The sequence below is a fragment of the Psammomys obesus genome, unplaced genomic scaffold (assembly GCF_907164565.1).
Source record: "Psammomys obesus unplaced genomic scaffold, mPsaObe1.curated_primary_1811, whole genome shotgun sequence".
NCBI lineage: Eukaryota > Metazoa > Chordata > Mammalia > Rodentia > Muridae > Psammomys > Psammomys obesus.
In genome coordinates, this window is record NW_026590405.1 from 6347818 (window position 1) to 6367624 (window position 19807).

At 47.3% G+C, this 19807-nt stretch overlaps 1 protein-coding gene across 1 annotated transcript in view; it reads left to right on the top strand.

Moving 5' to 3' along the window:
* The window catches only part of Nudt3 (nudix hydrolase 3), a 60026-nt gene that overhangs the window by 682 nt on the left and 39537 nt on the right, over nucleotides 1-19807 (top strand). The gene's annotated exons all lie outside the window — the stretch shown is intronic.

Below are 19807 nucleotides of genomic sequence, written 5' to 3' on the forward strand. Positions count from 1 at the left end.
CTGAAAAGAAAGGGCATTGGGTACGGTGGTGTGCGTGTGCGTGGACCGAACAGCCTCACAAACATCAAAAAGCTGCATTAATCAAATAAGATCGCTGTCCTGACAGTTCTCTGCTGTGCCCTGTAGGATGATGGCTCGTCGGATATGCTAGGAAAACAGACCTGCTTACAGGCCGTTTCTTTTTGCTTTAAGCAACTTATGTTAAAAAAAAAAAATCTCAGCTTCACAAAGCCGTTTCTGTGGTGATGAAGGGAATTCAGAAAAGGCGCATGTTTTGTAAATCCACAAAGAATAGCCGCTTTGGAAATTCATAAAATGCCCGTGGGAACACATTTCTGTCGTGTGCATGGTGGTAAAATGGCAGTTAGCTTGAAAACAATGAAGGGCAGTGGAACAGAGCAGGCTTTATCCCAGCCAGCAGCGGTGGGCTGAGGTGGCAAGCCTCCGGTATAGTGCATCATGTTGAAACCGGGGACGGGAACGTGACCCGCTAGTTATGAAAAGCTGTGACGAAAGAGACAGATGGACGGCCGGGAATCACTGTCCGGAGATGTTTAGGAGGAGGAGGAGGAGGGAATTTAAATTATGGCCTGGAGAAAATCAGTGAAAGCGTTCCTTGTGCTGTTGAGGGATTGCTTGCCATACCTCCCCGAGAAACAGGAGTTTCGGAAATGTATACTTTGTTACTTTGCCTTTATTGCGAAGGTCCCTAAAGAGATGCTTTGTAGTTTGATGAGTGGCCTTTGGAACAGATACTTACGTAAAACAACTGTCCTTGGTGAGGCCTGTTCTGGAGGCTTTGTTCTCTTCATTATCATATGGGAAGTCAGATGGGATCTGGGGCTGTTAACCGGGAGGAACATCAGGAGGAACATAACGACATGCTTAGGTCTGGACCCCGGTTATAACTAGAAGGGGGTGTGATTTAGTCACCGGAACACAGCAAGACCTTTTGTTTTAAGAAGATCATCCTAGAGGTGAAAACGTGAGCATTTTGGATAAATTCTAGAACCTTAAGCTCCTAAAGCAAAGGAACACCTGAGCTTTTGTTTTTGGCGAAAAGTCCTATAATGGACTGCCAGCAGCTTTGAGGCCAGTGCTTGCCTTGGCTGTGTTGCCACCCACGGCCTGGCGCAGGTCAGACTGGCATGGGACTTGGTTTTTAGCAGCTTAACATTTTAAACTGGTAAAAGAGGATTAAAGTGGAGTTTCCTTTTTAAAATTTCTTTTTGCACATTGGTTAATGAGCAGAACAGGCATGCTAATCTTGAATTACAGACCCGTGGGTGTTACAGTCAAAGATTGGTAAGAAAAAGAGTGTTAAGTGGACAGGGACTGTGTGAGAGAGGCCTGTCCTGCTGAGGGAAACAAGCAGCTCTAAATGAAGCTGCAGCCCCCGTTAGGTGGGATGGACAGAGTCACCCCTGTCTGCTCACAGGGGCTTTGATAGTCTCTTCGTCCGGAGGGATTTTGGACCACAAAATCTCTAGGGAACTGTTTAGCATTCAGATTATATAATTGTGCTGGAAGGGGAGGGATTGTTAGTTCCAGGGAGAACTTTTATGTTCTCAGTAGATGTGCCAGAGACTGGAAGTGTTAGCCGCCACCATTGTAGGAAGCTGCCATTCACACTTGAGAGGGCACTCAGGCCAATTTTATTTTTTTAATGGGCACTAATGGCTTTAATCAAAAGGGAATTTTTGTAGAAAATATTATTAGCATAATACAACAGTAATGTAAGTGTAAACAGAACCTTGCTTTTTAAATTTAATTGGCAATTGTCAAGAAGCATGCATACATTATGAAGAAAGATATCAAAACACTAAAAAATAAGCCGGTCATGGTGGCGCATACCTTTAATCCCAGCACAGAGGGAGGCAGGTGCAGGTAGATTGCTGTGAGTTTGAGGCTAGCCTGGTCTACAAAGGGAGTCCAGGACAGCCAAGGCTACACAAAGAAACCCTATCTCAACAAAACAAAACAAAACAAAACAAAACAAAACAAAACAAATTTACCAAAAACCACTCAGCCCCAGGGAGCTAGTAGCAGTTAGAGGCCAAGCAGTGAGAGCAGTAGAAACATCCAGGTCAGGATGGCGAGTGCTGAGCGCTCACTGAAGGCTCTGTGCAGTGACGGGAAAATAGACAGGAGCAAGCTGAGAGCTCAGTGCAGACACAGAAGGGCCTACCCGACCACGTGGTGCACAGGAGTTCTTCCTTCCAGACTGTTGGCTGGGTTTCCTGTTGGCAAATTGAAATTAACAGGAAAAAAGTCCCCTGCTTATGGGGACCACTACTAGCCGCGCCGACGTTGCCGTAAGTGGGCGTTCTCGATAGCTGGCACGGTGGCCGTGGTGCCGTGACTTGTGCCCTTAGTTATTGCTGAACTCAGCAGCTGTTTCCCAGCTGTCTCCAAAGCTGAGCTGTGCGCTCGGGAATACTCGGTTGCGGAGCTCAACTCACTATAAAACTCCAGCTCAAAGAGGATCGGGGCGGGGGAAGGCCTTTGAAATGCTTCAGAAAGACCGCAAATTTGGGTCATGGAAGAAATCACTGCTTAGTCACATGCACCGTGGAACTGGAAGGGCTGAGCAGCTACTGTAGGACTTGGCACACATAGATGCTTCTAGTGTTGGGATTTTTTATCCCATTTAGAGGCAAGGCCTAGGAACAGGTCATTCATTATGTGGGTGGCACAGAAAAGAAAGTCAGCTTGTATTCAGTACTTCTTTCTGTTTGTTTTGTTTTGTTACTGAGACACACTGGAGCCCTGGCTGGCCTTGAACCCCGGATCTTCCTGCCGATACTTCTTAGGTGCTGGGAACACATACACAGCCGACACATGCTTGAGATACTTTTTTTCCTTCTCCTTCTCCTTCAGCTGAACACAGAGCCATTGCATGCTCTGCAATGCTCTACCACTAAGCCACACCCACGACCTACACTTCTGTTTTCACCCTGAAATCTTGCTCTATGAAGATTAGCAAGTAAATATACTTCCGTCTTCTCTGAATTGTCCATAGTCTTCAGGAATTGGGTGGTGTAGACCATCTTTGTCACACTCGCCTCTGACCCTCCTAGTCATCCCAGTGAGATTGTTCGGATTGTTCTTCCTCTGTCCTTTTTTTTTTTTTTTTTTTTTTTTTTTCAACCTTTGTTGAGAAGAGAGGACATGTTTGTGCTCTGTACCTTCCTGATAGGAAGGCTGAGGAGCGTCTCTAGGGATGGGTGGTGATGGACTCTGACCTGAGAAAGGTCAGACGCTGGGCGAGAACCAGGTGACGCTCCGGCCAGTGCCTGTGAGCAGGGCAGCCAGCACCTAAAGGTCTGTGTTAGCCCAATGAGGCTTAATAGCACGACAGTTAGGTTTCCTCTGTGTTTAATGTATTTGTGTTTGTGTGAGTATGGGGACCTGTGTCTGCCATGGCTCTGTGTAGAGGTCACAGGAAGAGCATCAGCCCTTGTTTCCACCATTTTGATACAGGGTTTCCTTGTTGCTAAGCAAGCCAGGCTAGCTGGCCTTCAGGGACCCTCCTGTCCCCACCTCCCTCGACTGTAGGAGTGCTAGGATTGCAGATGCAGGCCACCCCATCTGGCTCTGCGTGAGGCCGAGGGTCGCTGTTAGCTCAAGCGCCTTAGCCACCCATCTCCCTAGCTCTGTGTGTTGCTTTAGAGAGAGGTGAGCACCTGATGGCTTCCATGGCGAGGTTGGATTTGCCTGGCAGGTTCCTCAGACCCTCGAGCTTGCCACATCCACTGGGAGTGGGCTGACTCTGGAGTTAGTGGGTAGAGACTCTGGTGGCCTGAGTGTTCGTGTCTGAAGCCCCTCAGAGGGACAGGTGGAAGGACGCCACTGCAGAGCCAGCACCTTCCAGCCAGCAGAGCCCCAGTGGCAGTCCCCACATGGGAGAGCTGAGACAGAGGGCGCCTGGGCTCTCCGTGGAGGGCTCCTGTGCTGGGCATCTCGGCTGTTGTCCAGCACTACATCGCTCTAAGGAAGCAGTGGGATCTCTGCTCCTCGTGTCTCCAAGTCAGTCCTGGTGGCTTTTACTAATCCCTTCCTTCCCAGAGCATGGCTTTGCTCTGACGTCATACTTTTTTTGAAGCCCCCCCCCCTTCGCAAAGTCTCCACCATGTTGTCTAGGGTGGCCATGATGGTCTTGAACTCCCATTCCTCCTTCCTTACTCAGCCTCCCAAGTACTGGGATTGCAGGCATTCACCACCACAGCCAGCTGCCACTCTGTTCCACTTCTAAGACTGCTCCTTGCCCTAACCTGCTTGTTGTTTCTAGAGGACTCTTTGTTTGTTTTTCTGAGACAGGGTTTCCTTGTGTAACTCTGGCCTGGAACTAGCTCTGTAGAGGCTGGCCTCGAACTCCCAGAGACACCTGTGCCTCCGAGTGTGGGGATTATACCACCCGTCTTCTACATGATTCTTGTTTCTCAATCACAGGTCACATATTACTGTGTGCAGCCTGGGTCTGTGTTCATCACCTGGTACACATGTTGAAGGATCTTTCTTTAAGAGTAAGCTTTTTTTGAGGCAGGGTTTCTCTGTGTAGCCCTGGCTGTCCTGGAACTTGCTTTGTATGCTAGGCTAGCCTTGAACTCACAGAGCTCTGCCTGCCTCTGTCTCCTAAGTGCTGAGACTAAAGGTGTGCATCATCATGCCCACCTAGAAATACATTTGTTTTCTCATTTTTATTTCTTCAGAGAAAGAGTGAGAGAGTGAGCATGTGTATAACTACACATGTGGAGGCCAGAGGTCAAACTGTAATTCCCATTTGTTGTCCACCTTCTATTTTGTTTGCTTGTTTTTGAGACAGGGACTCTCATTGGTCTGGAGCGCATTGATTAGGTAAGCTGGCCTGTCAGCTGGCCTGTCAGTGAGCCTCAGAGATCCATATGCCTCCACTTCTTCAGTGCTAGGGTTATAGCATGTACACCGTGTGTTCTCTAAAAACAACAGCAGCATGGGCTCTGGGCCTGAGCTCAGGTTCTTAGAGCTGCTCGGCGATCACTTTACCAGTGAGGCTGTCTCCCCAGGCATGCACGTGTGCGTGCGCACGCGTATCTCTCTCCTCTCTCTGTCTGTCTGTCTGTCTGTCTCTCTCCTCTGTCTGTCTGTCTGTCAGTCTATCTATCCATCCATATTCACATACACGTATATATACCTATGTGTATAGACACATATGTATAGACACATACATAGGGGGTAGGTAAGTATGTGTTTAAGAAAGGGCATTGCTGTGTTGTTTAGATCGCTGAATTTTGGCTCAAACCTGGGAAATCCTCCTGCCTCATTTTCTCTAGGCTAAAATTACAGGAGTACATCACAATGGACAGCTTACAAAATATTTTTGAGAGCTCTACAGTGCATTAGTGTCTATCCTGTACCTGTGTCTGTCCTTTCTTGCATTCCCAGTGAGCTCACTCCTACAGTGACTCTCTCCTACAGTGATGCGCTCTCTCTCTCCTACAGTCATTCTCTGTCTCTTACAGTGATGCTCGTCTCTCTCCTACAGTGATGGTCTCTTTCTCTCTCTCTCTCTCTCTCACAGTGATGCTCTCTCTCCTACACCATCACTTTTCTGTTTTGGGGGTACAAATTGAAACAAGGTCTCACTGTGTGACTCTGGATGGCCTGAAAGTCCCTGTTAGGCCAGGCTGGCTCCAAACTGAGGAATCTTCCTGCCTCTGTTTCTCCAATGCTGAGATTAAAGTCATGTGCCTGGCCACTGTCACTTTTGTTTCTGACTTTTTTATTTTCAGAGGAGGTTATATTATATCCATGCTAAGTAAAGATGGGGTAGAGGGATGGCTCAGAGGTACTTCCAAAGGTCCTGAGTTCAACTCCCAGCAACAATATGGTGGCTCACAGCCATCTATAATGAGATCTGCTACCCTCTTCTGGTGTGCAAATGTACATGCAGGCAGAATCTTGAAAAGGAGCTGGAGAGACACCCCTGGGTTAGCATTGCTTGCTGCTCTTGGGGAAGATCTGAGTTTGGGTCCCAGCACCCATAGCTCATAATCTTCCAGCTCCAGGTCATCTGACTTCCACATAAAAATAGAGAAGCCCCTTGTTCCCCTGAGGTGATGCCCACCTCCTCTGTGGCAGACTGCTTCTGTGATCATGTCTCCCCCTCTTCTCATCATCTCCTGACGTCGTTCCAGTCAGGTGCTTTTTTCTAGCACTTCCTGAAGCCACCCTTACAGACAACCCTGCAAGCTTTCAAAGTCTGGGAACCAATTTCAGCTGTTCATGTTACTTATCTGTTGCTTCTTCTCTTTCCATCTTTTTTCTGTCTTCTGTCTTCTGTTTTTCTTTCTTTCTTTTTTTTTTTTTTTGAGTCAGGGTTTCTCAAGGGTAGCCTTGGCTGTCCTGGACTCACTTTGTAGGCTGGTCTTGAACTCACAGAGATCCTCCTGCCTTTGCCTTCTGAATACTGGAATTAAAGGCATGAGCTAACAATGCCTGGCCTTTCAGTCCTTTCTGAGACAGGTTTATGTAGCTCAGGCTGATCTGACTTTGTAGCTGAACATGATCTTGAATCTTGACCCTCTTGCCTCTTCCCTCCCAAGTGCTACACAGACCACCACACCTGACTCCTCTCCCTTCCGCTGGGAAGCTTTTCTTCATGCTTCTGTGGCATCCTCTACTTCTGGTCCTGCTTACGGATTTCTTCACAGTTTTCTGACTTGGTTGCAGTGTGTCAGGCACAATCTTGAGCTCTTTTCTCCATTTCCTAGGTAGTTGGGGCTTCACACTGATTATTCTCAGAAGTCTGTTTTTAGCTCTGAACTCTCTTGAAACCCTGACTAATGGCCAGCACTCTACTCCATGTTTCTATTTGGGAACCTGATAGACATCTCAGGTTTCAGATGCTGGAATGATTTTGTTTTAGTTTTTTGGTACAGGCTTCACTGTTTAGTCTAAGCTATTTTGGATCTTATGATCCTTCTGCCTCAGCCTCCCAAGTTCTGGATTGCAGACATGCCTAATGAACCCCGTTTTCAATTTTTTTAGTGGAAGCGGGTGGGTTAGAAATTGAACTTAAGGCCTCATACATGCTACATTTTCCCACTGAGCTATAATATACCCACCCTCAGCCCTCAGACTGAAATTGTGATTCCATTCTCAAAATCCCCAACACACCGCTACACAAACCTGTCTCTCCTATAGCAAATCAGACCCAGGAAAAGAAATCTCCTGTGCTGTATAGCTCATGTTGGAAACCTCAGATTCATCCTTGACTTTTCTTATTTCACACTCAGGTCTAATCTGGCTGGAATCCCAACTGCAGCCATATCTTTGCAACCTTCACTGTGCTATGCTAGCCTAGCCCATTTTTGCTTTTTTCCTGGACTTGACTGGCCTCCCTGCTTCTGCCTTTCCTCTCATTCTCCACCCCAGCTGCTAGAATGGTTCTTCTGAGCCAGACGTCAGATCACATCCCTTGCAGAGTAAGTCCACTCTTGGACTGCCGGGGCCCCTGGCATGGCTCTGATATTGTCACTCCTCACTCATCTTTGTTTCCTAGCTGCTTGGCCTCTGTTCTCTCTCATGTTACTCACCAGGCTCTCTCCCTCCCTCACCCATTATCTTTCCAGACCATCTTTAAGAAAGATATTAAGCGCACACCTTTAAACCCAGCACTCAGGAGGCAGAGGCAGGTGGATCTCTTGAGTTCAAGACCAGCCTGGTCTACAGAGTGAGTTCCAGGACAGCCAGGGCTTCACAGAAAAACCTGTCTCTAAAAAACCAACAACACTGCCTGTTGTCACTGTGTGCCCTGGTGCCGCTTTTGTTGACAGCTCGCGTGCAGTGTTTGTAGGTTGTCTGCTTGCTCTAGAGTGCAAGCTAGTCCTTAGAGGGACTTGGTCTTCCCATGCATTTACTTACTGTAACGGTTGCTTCTGTACTTTATACTTTGAATGCGGAGGTGCTGAGCAGTGTTTGTTAAACCCACAGGGTGGGTGAGCCCTGAACAGTCCATCTTGGCCACCAAACTACTGTGGAATGGAAGAACGAGTAACCAAAACTCATGAAATGCCACTGTCTTCCAGGAACACATTAATGAGTTTATCCTGAGGGTTCTTCTATCTTTCCAGACTCTTTGTGAGAGGGTGGTTGATAGTTTTGAGTATCAGCCCAATGGAGTTTATGTTTCATATATTGTAAATGTTTTTAGGGGAGAGAAGGGATTTTTTTTTTTTTTAAGATTTTATGTATTTATTTTATGCATATTAGTGCTCTATCTGCATGTGTACCTGCAGGCCAGAAGTGGGCAGTAGAGGGCAGAGATGGTTGTGAGCCACCATGTGGTTGCTGGGAATTGAACTCAGGACCTCTGGAAGAGCAGACAGCGCTCTTAACTGCTGAACCATGTCTCCAGCTCGAGAAGGGATTTTCCACATTTGTCTTTTTATTATTTTTAGTTATGTGTGTGCAGGTTCGTGCATGTGAGTATTGGTGCTCACGGAGGACAGGTGGCAGCTCCCTCTTGAGTCACAGGTAGTTGTGAGCTGCCTGATGTGGGTTCTGGGGGTCAAGCTTGTGTCTTCTGGAGGAGCAGCACATGCTTTTAACCGCTGAGGGGGTCTCTACTCCCAGGAGGGGGAGTTTTTGAGACAGCCTTGATCACCTAGCCTGTTCTCAAACTCATTCTCTAGCCCAGGCTGGCCTCACACCTGTCCATTCTGCCTTTAGCTCCTTGAGTGCTGGGATTACAGACATGGCACCAGGCTTGGCTTCTCTGAATTTTACTGGATAATCTGAAAGAACACAAGATTTCTTTCAGACATTGAACTGTGCTACCAGAAAGCATTTGTGCTGGGTGATTGACATATAGTGTACTGGACCCCCAAGCCTCCTGGTGAAGTTCTTGAGGCCAGAGGGTTCTCTTTCTGCTGGCATACTGGAATCTTTATTTTGTTTTTGAGACAGGGCTTCTCAGTGTAGCCCGTGTTCACCTCCACATGACAGCTCAGAACTGTCTGTAACTCCAGTTCCAGGGGACCCAACACCCTCACACAGACATACAGGTAGGCAAAACACCAATGCATGTAAAATAAAAATAAATAAATTAAAAATTATTTTCTGGCTGGAGAGATGGCTTAGGGGTTAAGAGCACTGGCTCTTCTTCCAAAGGTCCTGGGTTCAATTCCCAGCAACCACATGGTGGCTCACAACCATTTATGAGATCTGGTACCCTCTTCTGGTGTGCAGGTGTACATGCAGGCACAATGCTGTGTACATAATAAATACATCTTTAAAATAATAATTTAAAAAATATTTTCTTGAGCTGGAGAGATGGCTAAAAGCCTCTGTTCTTGCAGAGGCCCCGAGCTTGGTTCCCAGCACCCAGACAGGGGCTCACAAGGTCTTTCTGTGACATTCAGCCTCAGGTAATTGGACGCCTCTTCTACCTCCAAGGGTGCATGTGCACAGGCATACACAGATAGGAAAAGGAGGGGCCTTCTTTCTTCTTCTTTTCCTTTTTTGAGACAGGGTTTCTCTGTGTAACCCTGACTGTCCTAAAACTCACTCTGTAGACCAGGCCGGCCTCAGACTCAGAGATCTACCTGTTTCTGCCTCCCAAGAGCTGTATTAAAGGTGTGTGCTACCATGCCCAGGAAAAGAAAATATTTTTATTTATGTATTTACTTATTTACATATTTATTTATTTCTATTTTGTGTTCATTTCTGTTCTGTCTGCATGTATGTCTGTGTGAAGGTGTCAGATCTTGGAGTTACTGACAGTTGTGAGCTGCCATGTGGGTGTTGGGAATTGAATCCAGGTCCTCTGGAACAGAGTCAGTGCTTTTAACTGCTGAACCACTCTCTAGCCCAGGAAAATCTTTGAAATATGTTTTTAACTTCTTACTGTGTGGGGTGGGGTTATGTGCGTGCTTGTCAGGGCAGCTTTCAGGAGTCCGCTCTCCATCCAAGATGTGGGTCCTAGGTATCAGCCTTGTTGGCAGCAGGTCCCATTATCTGCTGAGCTATGTCTTCAGCCCCCAGAAGCAGGCAGCTTTTATGAAGTGCTTTCGTGTGTGACTGATTGCACTCTGGCCGTGTGCTCGCCCTCGGAAGTTGATGTGGCTGTGAAGCGCTTTCTTTTGCTCCTCTGCTGAGATGACTCAGGTGCTGGACTCAGGGCTGTGTGCGTGCTCCAGGGGTGTTGGTGTCTTCCCTTGAGCAACAAGGTGAAGGGGTGAGGAGAGGCATGCTCTAGTCACTTGGGAGATAGAAGCAGGAGGATCAGGAATTTAGAGCCATTGTGCATAGTGGAGCCTGTCTCAAAACACAGACAACAGACAAAACCCAAGAAGATGAAACATTTAGATGTTGTTTTTGTTTTTTGAGACAGGGTTTCTCTGTGTAGCCTTGGCTGTCCTGGACTTGCTTTGTAGACCACACTGGCCTTGAACTCACAGAAATCCGCTACCACTGCCTCTGAAGTGCCGGGATTAAAGGTATGTGTCACACCATGCCTGGTGAAGCATTTAGATTTTTTTTTTTTTAATAAAGTAAGTTAGAAAAATAATCCAGAAAGAATCCAGATAGAATAGTTTTATTTCCTAGCCAGTCATGGTAGCACAGAACTCTTTTTTAAAAAAAAATATTTATTTATTTATATATATATTTATTTATTTATTTATTTATTTATTTATTTATTTATTTATTTATTTATTTATTTATTTATTTATTGTGTGTGCAGTACTCTATCTGCATGTACACCTGCATGCCAGAAGATGGCATCAGATCTCATTATAGATGGTTGTGGGCCACCATGTGGTTGCTGGGAGTAGAACTCAAGGACTTTGGAAAAGAAGTCGGTGTTCTTAACCTCTGAGCCATCTCTCCAGCCCAGTAGCGAAGACCTTTAATTCCAGTACTTGGGAGGCAGAAGCAGGGGCATCTGAGTTGGAGGCCAGCCTGTGGTAGGGTGCTCAACTATTCACATGATATTGTCTGACATTATCTTTTGGTTAGGCACTAAAAGTATTTTTCAAAAAAGGAACAAATTTCTGTTATGGGAAATTGTATCGTATCTAGAAAGAGTATTAACTCGAGGCATTTTAGACATATAGACTGGAGCATGTGAGCTTCTGTCTGTGTGCAAGGTACAGCTCACTGTGGAATAGAGATGTGGTGGGCAGCGTGTTCCTGGGGATTTGGAAGAACGTGAGGGTGGGCAGGAACGCCAAGCGTAAGGGTGGGCGTGCACGAGTACTCGGTGCTGGCTGTGGACAGCTTGGTTGTTTTGGGTTAGCCTAAAGAGGAATGTACCTGCTGTGGCAACATGGCTCGGCGGGTAGTCTGCGGCCTGCTGCAAGCCTGTGTGTCTGAGTTGGATGCTGGGATAGAGCCAACTTAGTAAGTTGGCCCCTGACCTCCACACACAGGCCATCTCTCCCTGTGGGCCCACTTGTGTGCATGCTTGGGCCAGCACACATGAAATAAATAAAAATGTAACAAAGAAAATGAAACTATAATGAAATAATATTATAGTCAGAATATCTTAGGTGAGCCAGGTTGGAAATTCACAGTTCTGGACACCTTGTTCTTTCGCTTGTTTCAGAGTGTTGATGGTAAAGAAAACTCTTGTCTCCTTCCTGCCCTGCAGCCCCATCTGTGCTAACAGAAAGAAAGAAGGTCTAGGCTGGAGGGGGAATGGACGTTCTCTAAAAACAAGGGAAGGGCGTTCTGAGGAGAGGGTTGTCTAGGGACATGACATGATAAACACCCTCTCCCCACAGCCACAGCCACAGCCACTCCTAAAATTACAGAACAACCCTTAAGAAACAGCATTCTATGCTTTGACTTTATGCCCCAAACTCAATCATTCAGTATACTCTGCCACCAGAACTACCCAAGTTTCTCAAGAGGCACCCGTGAAGCCATTACCTCTTCCTTCTGTGGCCTTTTGTGCCTAGCCTGGTCACGGCCTAGCCTTGACACAGGCAGCAGCAGGCTGAAAGGAGGGAACCTCAATTGAGAAAATGCCTCCATAAGATCAGGCTGCCCACAAGCCTGTAGGACACTTTCTTACTGATTGATTGGTGTGGGGGTAGCCCACTATGAGTGGTATCATCCCTGGGCAGGAGGCCCTGGGTTCTGTAAGAAAGCAGGCGTATCAGGCACGGTGTTGTGCGCCTTTAATTCCAGCAGAAGCAGGTGGATCTCTGTTAGCTCGAGGCCAGGCTTGTCTACAAAGTGAGTCCAGGACAGCCAGGGTTACACAAAGAAACCCTGTCTGAAAAAAAAAAAAAAAACACACACAAAAAAAGAGAGAGAAGCAGGCTGAGCAACGAATGAGGAGCAAGCCATTAAGCAGCATCTTCTTTGTCTTCTGCATCAGCTCCTGCCTCCAGGTTCCTGCCCTGCTAAGTTCCTGCCCTGATGCCCTTCAGTGATGGACAGTGATATAGAAGTATAAGCCAATTAAACCCCTTCCTCCCCAACTTGCTTTTGATCATGGTGCTTCATTGCAGCCATAGAAACCCTAACTAGGACAGAAGGTATCTCCCCTTTTACTAATTTTACAGCACTCTATTTCTAGCTTTTAACTTTATTTATTTATTTATTTTTCATTATAAAAGTAACCTGGGGCAGGGAGTGGGGGCTGGAGAGATGACTAAGCTGTTTAAAGCATCTGCTGCTCTTCTAAGGAGCCTGAGTTTGTTTCTCAGCAACCACATTGGGCGGTTCACATCTGCCTTCTAACTATAGTTCTATGGTGCTTACCGCAGTCTTCTGGCCTCTGAGAGCACCTACACACATACACACACACCCACACACACACACCCACACACACACCCACACACACACACACCCACCCGCACACCCACCCACACACACACACACACACACACACACCCACCCCCCCCCCCCCAGACAGGCATATACATAAATAAAAACTTTTTTTTTTTTTTTTTTTTTTTTTTTTAAGAATCCAAGAAATTTGTTTTAAAAGTTTGTTTTTTTTTTAAATTACATATATACCTTGTCTTCTAAATAGCAAATGTTTTTAAGTTTTTTTTATTATTTAGACCATTCCTGCTGGTGCAGGAGAGATGGCAAAGTGGTTGATTTTGCAGAGGACTGAGTTTGGTTCCCAGCACACAGGCAGGGCGCTCCCAGCTCTCTGTGACTCCAGCTCCAGGGGACCCAGCCGCCCTTATATCTCTCCTGACCCCAAATGTACACATGAATGCTTGAGAAAAGCTTGGCCCGTTCTGGTGGCAGTGTGTATTGAATGATTGAGTGTGGGGCATAAGGTCAAAGGATAGACTTGTTTCTTGAAGGTTGTTCTGTGGGTAATTGTACAAGTGGCTATGGCTGTGGGGAGAGGAGTCGAGGGTCTGGCCAACCCTTTCCTCAGAGTGTCCTTCTCTTCTTTTTAGAGAGAGTCCATTTAGGGAGGAAGCAGGGTCCACCTCTTGGTCTGGCTGTAGAGTGGGCTGGCCAGTAGCTAGCTTTCCTTGTGTGAACCCCTGTGGAAGAGGGCGGGTGGGGAGGTGGGAGCCTGCATCTGGGAGACGCTGAGCAGGTATTTATGCAAAGGCCCAGACTGAGGCTTACCAGCAAAGCCTGGCCATGCGCAGTACTCAGTGTCTCCTTTCAGAGATGTCCCAGGGACAAGACAGTGGAAATTAACAAGAGTGCTTAGTTTTGGAGAAAAGCCGGAACTTGGCATTTTGTCACGCCAGGTTGAATAGTGAGATTAGCTGTGACAGAATTTGCTGTGGGGAAGCCATGAGTGAAGCCAGAATTGTGCTGGGGTTTAGAGCTAGGGGAAGGGAGAGCTGGCAGTACACAGGGGGAGTTAGAGTGGCGTGTGTGTGTGTGTGTGTGTGCGTGTGCGTGTGCGTGTGCGTGTGTGTGTGTGTGCGTGTGCGCTCGCGCTGTTTAATTTCGGGAGTCCATAGTGGCTGTTTCTACACTGGGGAAGTGGGGAGGCCACAGTGCCTGTCTCTGCCCTGGGGAAGCAGAGGATGTGATAGCTGCTTCCTATGTGACCTTTGCCACCTCAGTGGCCTTATTCCAAAGCTGAAGGCTAGAGGCTCTGCAGACAGCGGCTGGGATTGAGTGCACATGGAGGGCTGAGGAGGCTGGAGAGGCCCAGGAGGGAACAGCAGACGCACTCCCGTAGCTCTCCCTGGGACCTCTTTCTCTCTGTGCTGTCCTTCCGAAGGCCGTTAGCTTCAGTTAACCATGTCTGGATGCCGCCCACCCCCAGGGCCGTGTCTCCTAGGTGATGCTGAGTCCTTGCAGGATGATGTGTTAATCCAGGAGTGGTGGACACACTGTGGCTTGTGTGTAAAAGCTGGAGAGGGAGGTGTGTCCAGGTTGGGAACTGATTTTAGAGCTTGGTATGAGATCAGGAGGTAGAAGTTGACTAAGAATTTTATTTCTTCCTCCCCTCTCTTCCTCTTTCCTTCTTTTCTTAAGATAAGGTCTTTATGTAGTCCTGGCTGGCCTTGAACTCAGAGATCCACCTGCCAGTACCTCCCAAGTGCTGGAATTAGGGCATGTAGAGAACATCTGGGGAGCTTGTTTTGTCTGTGAAATGGGGGTACGTGCCTCCTTCCTGAAGTCCTGAGAGACTTGATGGAAAGAGAGAGGTGCCCTTTGGAGACGTGATGAGAGGAACTTGTTGCTGGGACACAGATGCCCACAGCTCAGCTTGCTTAGTGCTGGGGCACAACTGTCCAGTGCACTGGGGACAGACGCTGCCTAAGAAGCTTGGAATGGCAGGAGGGGTGTGGCTTCGGAGGTAAGTGGAAGTTTGCTGTCACGCGCTGTAGATTCTGCAGGCCTTAAAAGCTGGGGCGCATGTCTAGATGTCTTCATTTTCAGCTCTGCCACTGAAGGAAAAATCCTAGTTCTAACTGCACAAGATAGATTTTACTGTGGTTTATGTGAAGAAAGGAAAGATAAATTGGTGCTGTATCTTACTTTCTGGAAGAGGGAAGACTGAGATTAGACAGTCTTAAATCTGTCAGCCTGGAAGTAACTTTAGCCGTGACCTATCCATCTACCTCAGTGAGATTCGGGAACTGAAACCAAGAAGGCAGCTCAGCTCTGTCTGTGGCGCTATTTCTGGTAAAATAATGCACATAAGAAAGGGCATGCATTTTCTTTTGGCAAATCCACAAAAGGAGCTGAACAAGTAAAATGGAAAAAGTTTGAACGAAAATATATTTCTAAAATGGACTTGACTCTACATCAGTGTTAAAGATACGCAAATGGTGGTATGAGAGGCAGCAACACAGCTCCGCAAGTGTGGCCTGCACGGCTCCACTGACCGTGAGCCCTGTGTCCAGTGTGTGCAGGCTGTGGGCAGAGGCTTAGGCGATTGTTGGACTTGCTATTTTGGGCAAGTCCACTTTACTATTTTTTTTCCATTATAAAGATGTTTCACATTTGCCCTAGCAAATTGTTGTTGTTATTTTCTGAGACAGGGTTTTTCTGTATAGCCTTGGCTGTCCTGGACTCACTTTATAAGGATTAAAGGCATGTGCCACCATGCTCAGGGCAAATTATTTTTTTACTGACATTTTTATTTTATTTTATGTGTATAGCTCTTTTGCCATATATATATATCTGTGCACCGTATTTGTGCCTTGAAGGCCAGAAGAGGGTGTCAGATCCCCTGGAACCATAGTTACAAACGGTTGTGAGCCACAGTGTGGGTGCTGGGAAGCAAAGCCAGGCGCTTTGCAAGGGCGGCGAGTGCTCGTAACTGCCGAGCTGTCTCTCTGGCCCCTTACTGTTTCTGAGGCAGGCTCTCACCACGGCTCTCCCTGGCCTAGTGGGCATTGTGCAGACCAGATTGGCCTTGAACTTACAGAGATGCTCCAGCCTCAGCTTCTGGAGTGTTGGCCCAAAAATGTCCTCTCAAGAGTCCACCAGACACGACTTATGTGAGTTGTAAAGTGTCTCTTGTGTGGTCTGTCCTTGTGATGTCACACGTTGCCCTTCCGTCACACCATTCAGTCTGCAGGTAGTGTGCGCCAGTGCATATGAAGGACATTTGTTTCCTCGCTCTTAAGGTTGGTTTTACATTGTGAATGGTTTATATGTGTTTGTATGATGTCTCAGTACCTACAGTAAGCATTTTTTTTAGCCTAAATTCTGTATATGCTTTTAATGGCTTTGTGTGCATTAAGTCGGATTTCCAGGGCTGTAGAGATGGCTTAGCAGTTAAGAGCACTGGCTGCTTTTCCGGAGGATCTGGGCTTGATTCCCAGCACCCACATGGAGGCTCACAACTGTCTGTAATTCTTGCCCTCTTCTGGCCTCCCAGGGGACCAGGCACACATGCAGTACGTGTGCATACATGTAAGCAAAACACCGTACACCTAAAACAAAATGTTAAACAATACAATGTGATTTCCCTGTTCTGTGGAGGTAGATGTAGTGATTTAGGTCTGTGATCCCAGAGCCCTGGAGCCTGATGTCAGAAGTGCTGCTTGACTGTGAGCAGCCCTGAGCTGCAGAGTGAGACCCTGCCTCGTAACTAACCAACCAACCAGCCACCTAGTTAGTTATGAAATAAAGGGGTAAATAGCAAAGTTATGTGAGTAACTCGGCGTTTCTCCCTGCTGCGGGAACATCATCTATTACGTCACAAACCAAGGCAGCGCTGCTGATCTCAGTGATTGCTGTTGTTCCCATCTTCAAGTGCACACTGTACACATTTGTGTGACACTTAGCAAATTAGCCTTGAAAGTTCCTGTTCTCCGGGCTGCAGGAGCTCAGTCAGTGCTTTCTTACCATGCACAAAACCCTGGGTTGGATCCCAGCACCATGTGGAGTGTTGGGCCTGGTGCACCCCTGTGATCTAGCACTTGGGCGGTAGGGGCAGGGATTCAGGTTCGGGACCACATAGTGAGTTTGAAGCCAGCGTGGCAAAAACCGTAAATACACCATGCTAGGTGTGGTGGATCTATACCTGTGATCTAAGACCTGGGATTCTGAGGCAGGAGAAGATTGAGTTGAAGGCCACTTGGGCACGAAGTCAGACCGTGTGGTGGTTTGAGTAGGAATGCCCCGAGTGAGTGCGTGGCACATGGGGGTGAAGCTATGAGGAGGTGTGGCCTTGTTGGAGGAAGTGCATCTCTGTGTAGGCGGCTTTGCGATCTCCTGTGCTTAAGCCATGCCCGGTGTGGTGGCGCACAGCCTCCTTCTGCCTTCTCATCAAGATGTAGAACTGCCATCTCTGTCTCCAGCACCATGTCTGCCTGCGTGCTGCCATGCTTCCCGCCATGATGATAATGGACTAAACCTGTGAACTGTAAGCTGCCCCAGTTAAGTGTTTTCCTTTGTAAGAGTTGCAGTGGTCGTAGTGTCTCTTCACAGCAATAGAGTTCTAACTAAAATATCTTGTTGCAGAAAAATGAAACAAATATTCACTTTCCACCTTAGCCCCTCAGTGCTGGTAAGAAGTCTAGTTTTGTCTGTTCAGTGTGCAGTGTGAGCTGGCAGAGAAAGAGTATCAGACGTCATTAATACATATAAGTAGGGTGTACTGAGCTGCCATCAACAATTTCAGAAAGGACCTGCGTTAGGGTTTTTGTTCATTTGTTTGTTTTTCCCAGGAGGAAATCAATAACTATCTTGTAGAGATTGCCAGTGTTGCTTCCTCCCTGATGGGTATGGCAAGACTTGTACTGTAAAATTTTGCAGCAGTCATAAATGTTCTTTGAAGACACAGAGAAGTCGCTATGGACTGTTTTGTCAGTGTGGGGAATTGAACTAGGTCACATGCTTTCTACCACTGAGCTATATGTAACCTCAGCTCATTAGTAGACATTTTAAAAATATTTTGTTTGTTTAAAAAATTGTTTGTTTCTTCTTTTCAAGACAGGGTCTCAGTGTTGTATCCCCGGCTGTCCTGGAACTCACTATGGAGACCAGGCTGGCCTTGAACTCATAGAGATCCACATGCCTTTGCCTCCTGAGTGGCTGTTTTTATAATTTTTAAGCGTCTGTGGAGGCCAGAGGTGTAGGATCTTCTGGAGTGATGAGCTGTTCTGGATGGGTGCTGAGAACAGAACTGGGGTCCACGAAATAGCAGACACTGCTCTGTAGCTGGTCTTTACATATTGTGGGTTCGTCTTTTCCCCACCCTTTATCCCTCTGTTTTTGCCCCCTATCACTGTATAGGAGAGAAAGAAGGATAGAGGGGGGAGAAGAGAGAGAGAGAGAGATCCTGTAATTTAATTCCTTTCTTCTTGTTTTTTCTTTGAGCACGACTATTAACAAATCACCCCTCCCTGAATGACCAATAACCACCAGTCCCACCTCTCAGGACCCTAGCATGAACATAACTTCTGAAAAGTTCCCAGAATTCCAAATGTCACACAATCGCAGAAACTGTCTGCAGTTGGCAAAACCACGCTTCTGCTAAAGCATGAGGCAAATCAGTCAGCTGCTGTGGAGAGTCCAAAGCAGCCCCACATCCCCACACCTGGTATTAAAATAAAAACACACTCTTAGAATATTTCTGTGTTTTCTGAAGAAACCAAGATTCTAGAATTGTCCCTACACTGCTCCTTGGCTGATCAATACTTCTTCATCCTCCCTGCTTTCCACAAAGTACCTCCCAGGTTTCTCTGAAGTTGAGAAAGACTTCGGGACCCAGGAAAGCGTTGTTCTCACCCCTTCTGTCTTTAGTGTTGAGGCAATGCCTAGCGTTCCAGCAGTGCTGTCTACTATTTCTCCCGAGCCCCGGAGGGCTGAGCAGCAGCTGTTCTGTCAACCCTCGGATCACCTGAGATCTCTGCAGTCGCCGCTAACCTGGCCAGAGCGGGCAGCGACCCCCGTCTGTGGCCTACACAGTTCTCTAGGAAGGGGCTGATAAGCACATCAGGCCCCGTTAGTGGAGCCACCGCAGCTTCCCTGCTTGGGCTCCCCTGCTCTGCCTTATGACTCCAGCACAGCTCTGACCTGTGCTAACTGACGTGCAGGTCTGGTTTCCAGTTGTGAAATCTCCACATGTGGAGCCATTCAGACTCGACCTTGCTGTCCTTCCTCACCTTCCACTTCGCTTTGAGTCAGGGTCTGGGGTCAGCACTGCGTACACCAGGCTTCCTGGACCCTGGGCTTCCAGGGATTTGCCTGCTTCTGCCTCATCTTGCGGTAAGCCTGCAGCTATGTGTCCTAGCTTGTTGATGTGGCTTTCGGGGTCCCAAATTCTGTTCCTTACACTGGTGAGGCAGGACTTGTTTGTTTATTTATTTATTCATTCACTCACTGAGCCGTCTCCCTAGCCTACCTCTGCTTTATTTAGGCAGCTCTCTCGCTGGCCTGGAATTCACCAGTGAGGCAGGCCTGTCTAGTCTGGGAGCCCCAGTGATCTGCCTTTGCCCTCTTAGATCCAAGCTTACAAACACTGGCCACTGTGCAGTTTTAAGTTTTCATTTTTTAAGACTTAGTATTTTTCTGCAATATATCTGTGTCCCACTTGCTTGCCTGGTGCCGTGGAGGCCAGAAGAAAACATTGGATCCCCTGGAACTGGAGTTACAGATGTTTGTGAGCTGCCATGTGGGAGCTGGGAATAGAACCTGGGTCCTCTGAAAGAGCAGCCAGTGCTCCTAACCAGTAAACCATCTCTCCAGCTCAGCCATGTTCTTTTCTTTTCTTTTTTCTTCTCTTCTCATTTCATTTCCCTCCCTCACTACCCCCCCCTCCCTCCTTTCCTCCTTTCCTTCCTTCCTTCCTTCCTTCCTCCCTCACTTCTTTTTTTTTTTTTAAATGGAGCTTAGAGCTTAAACTTATACCAGCTGA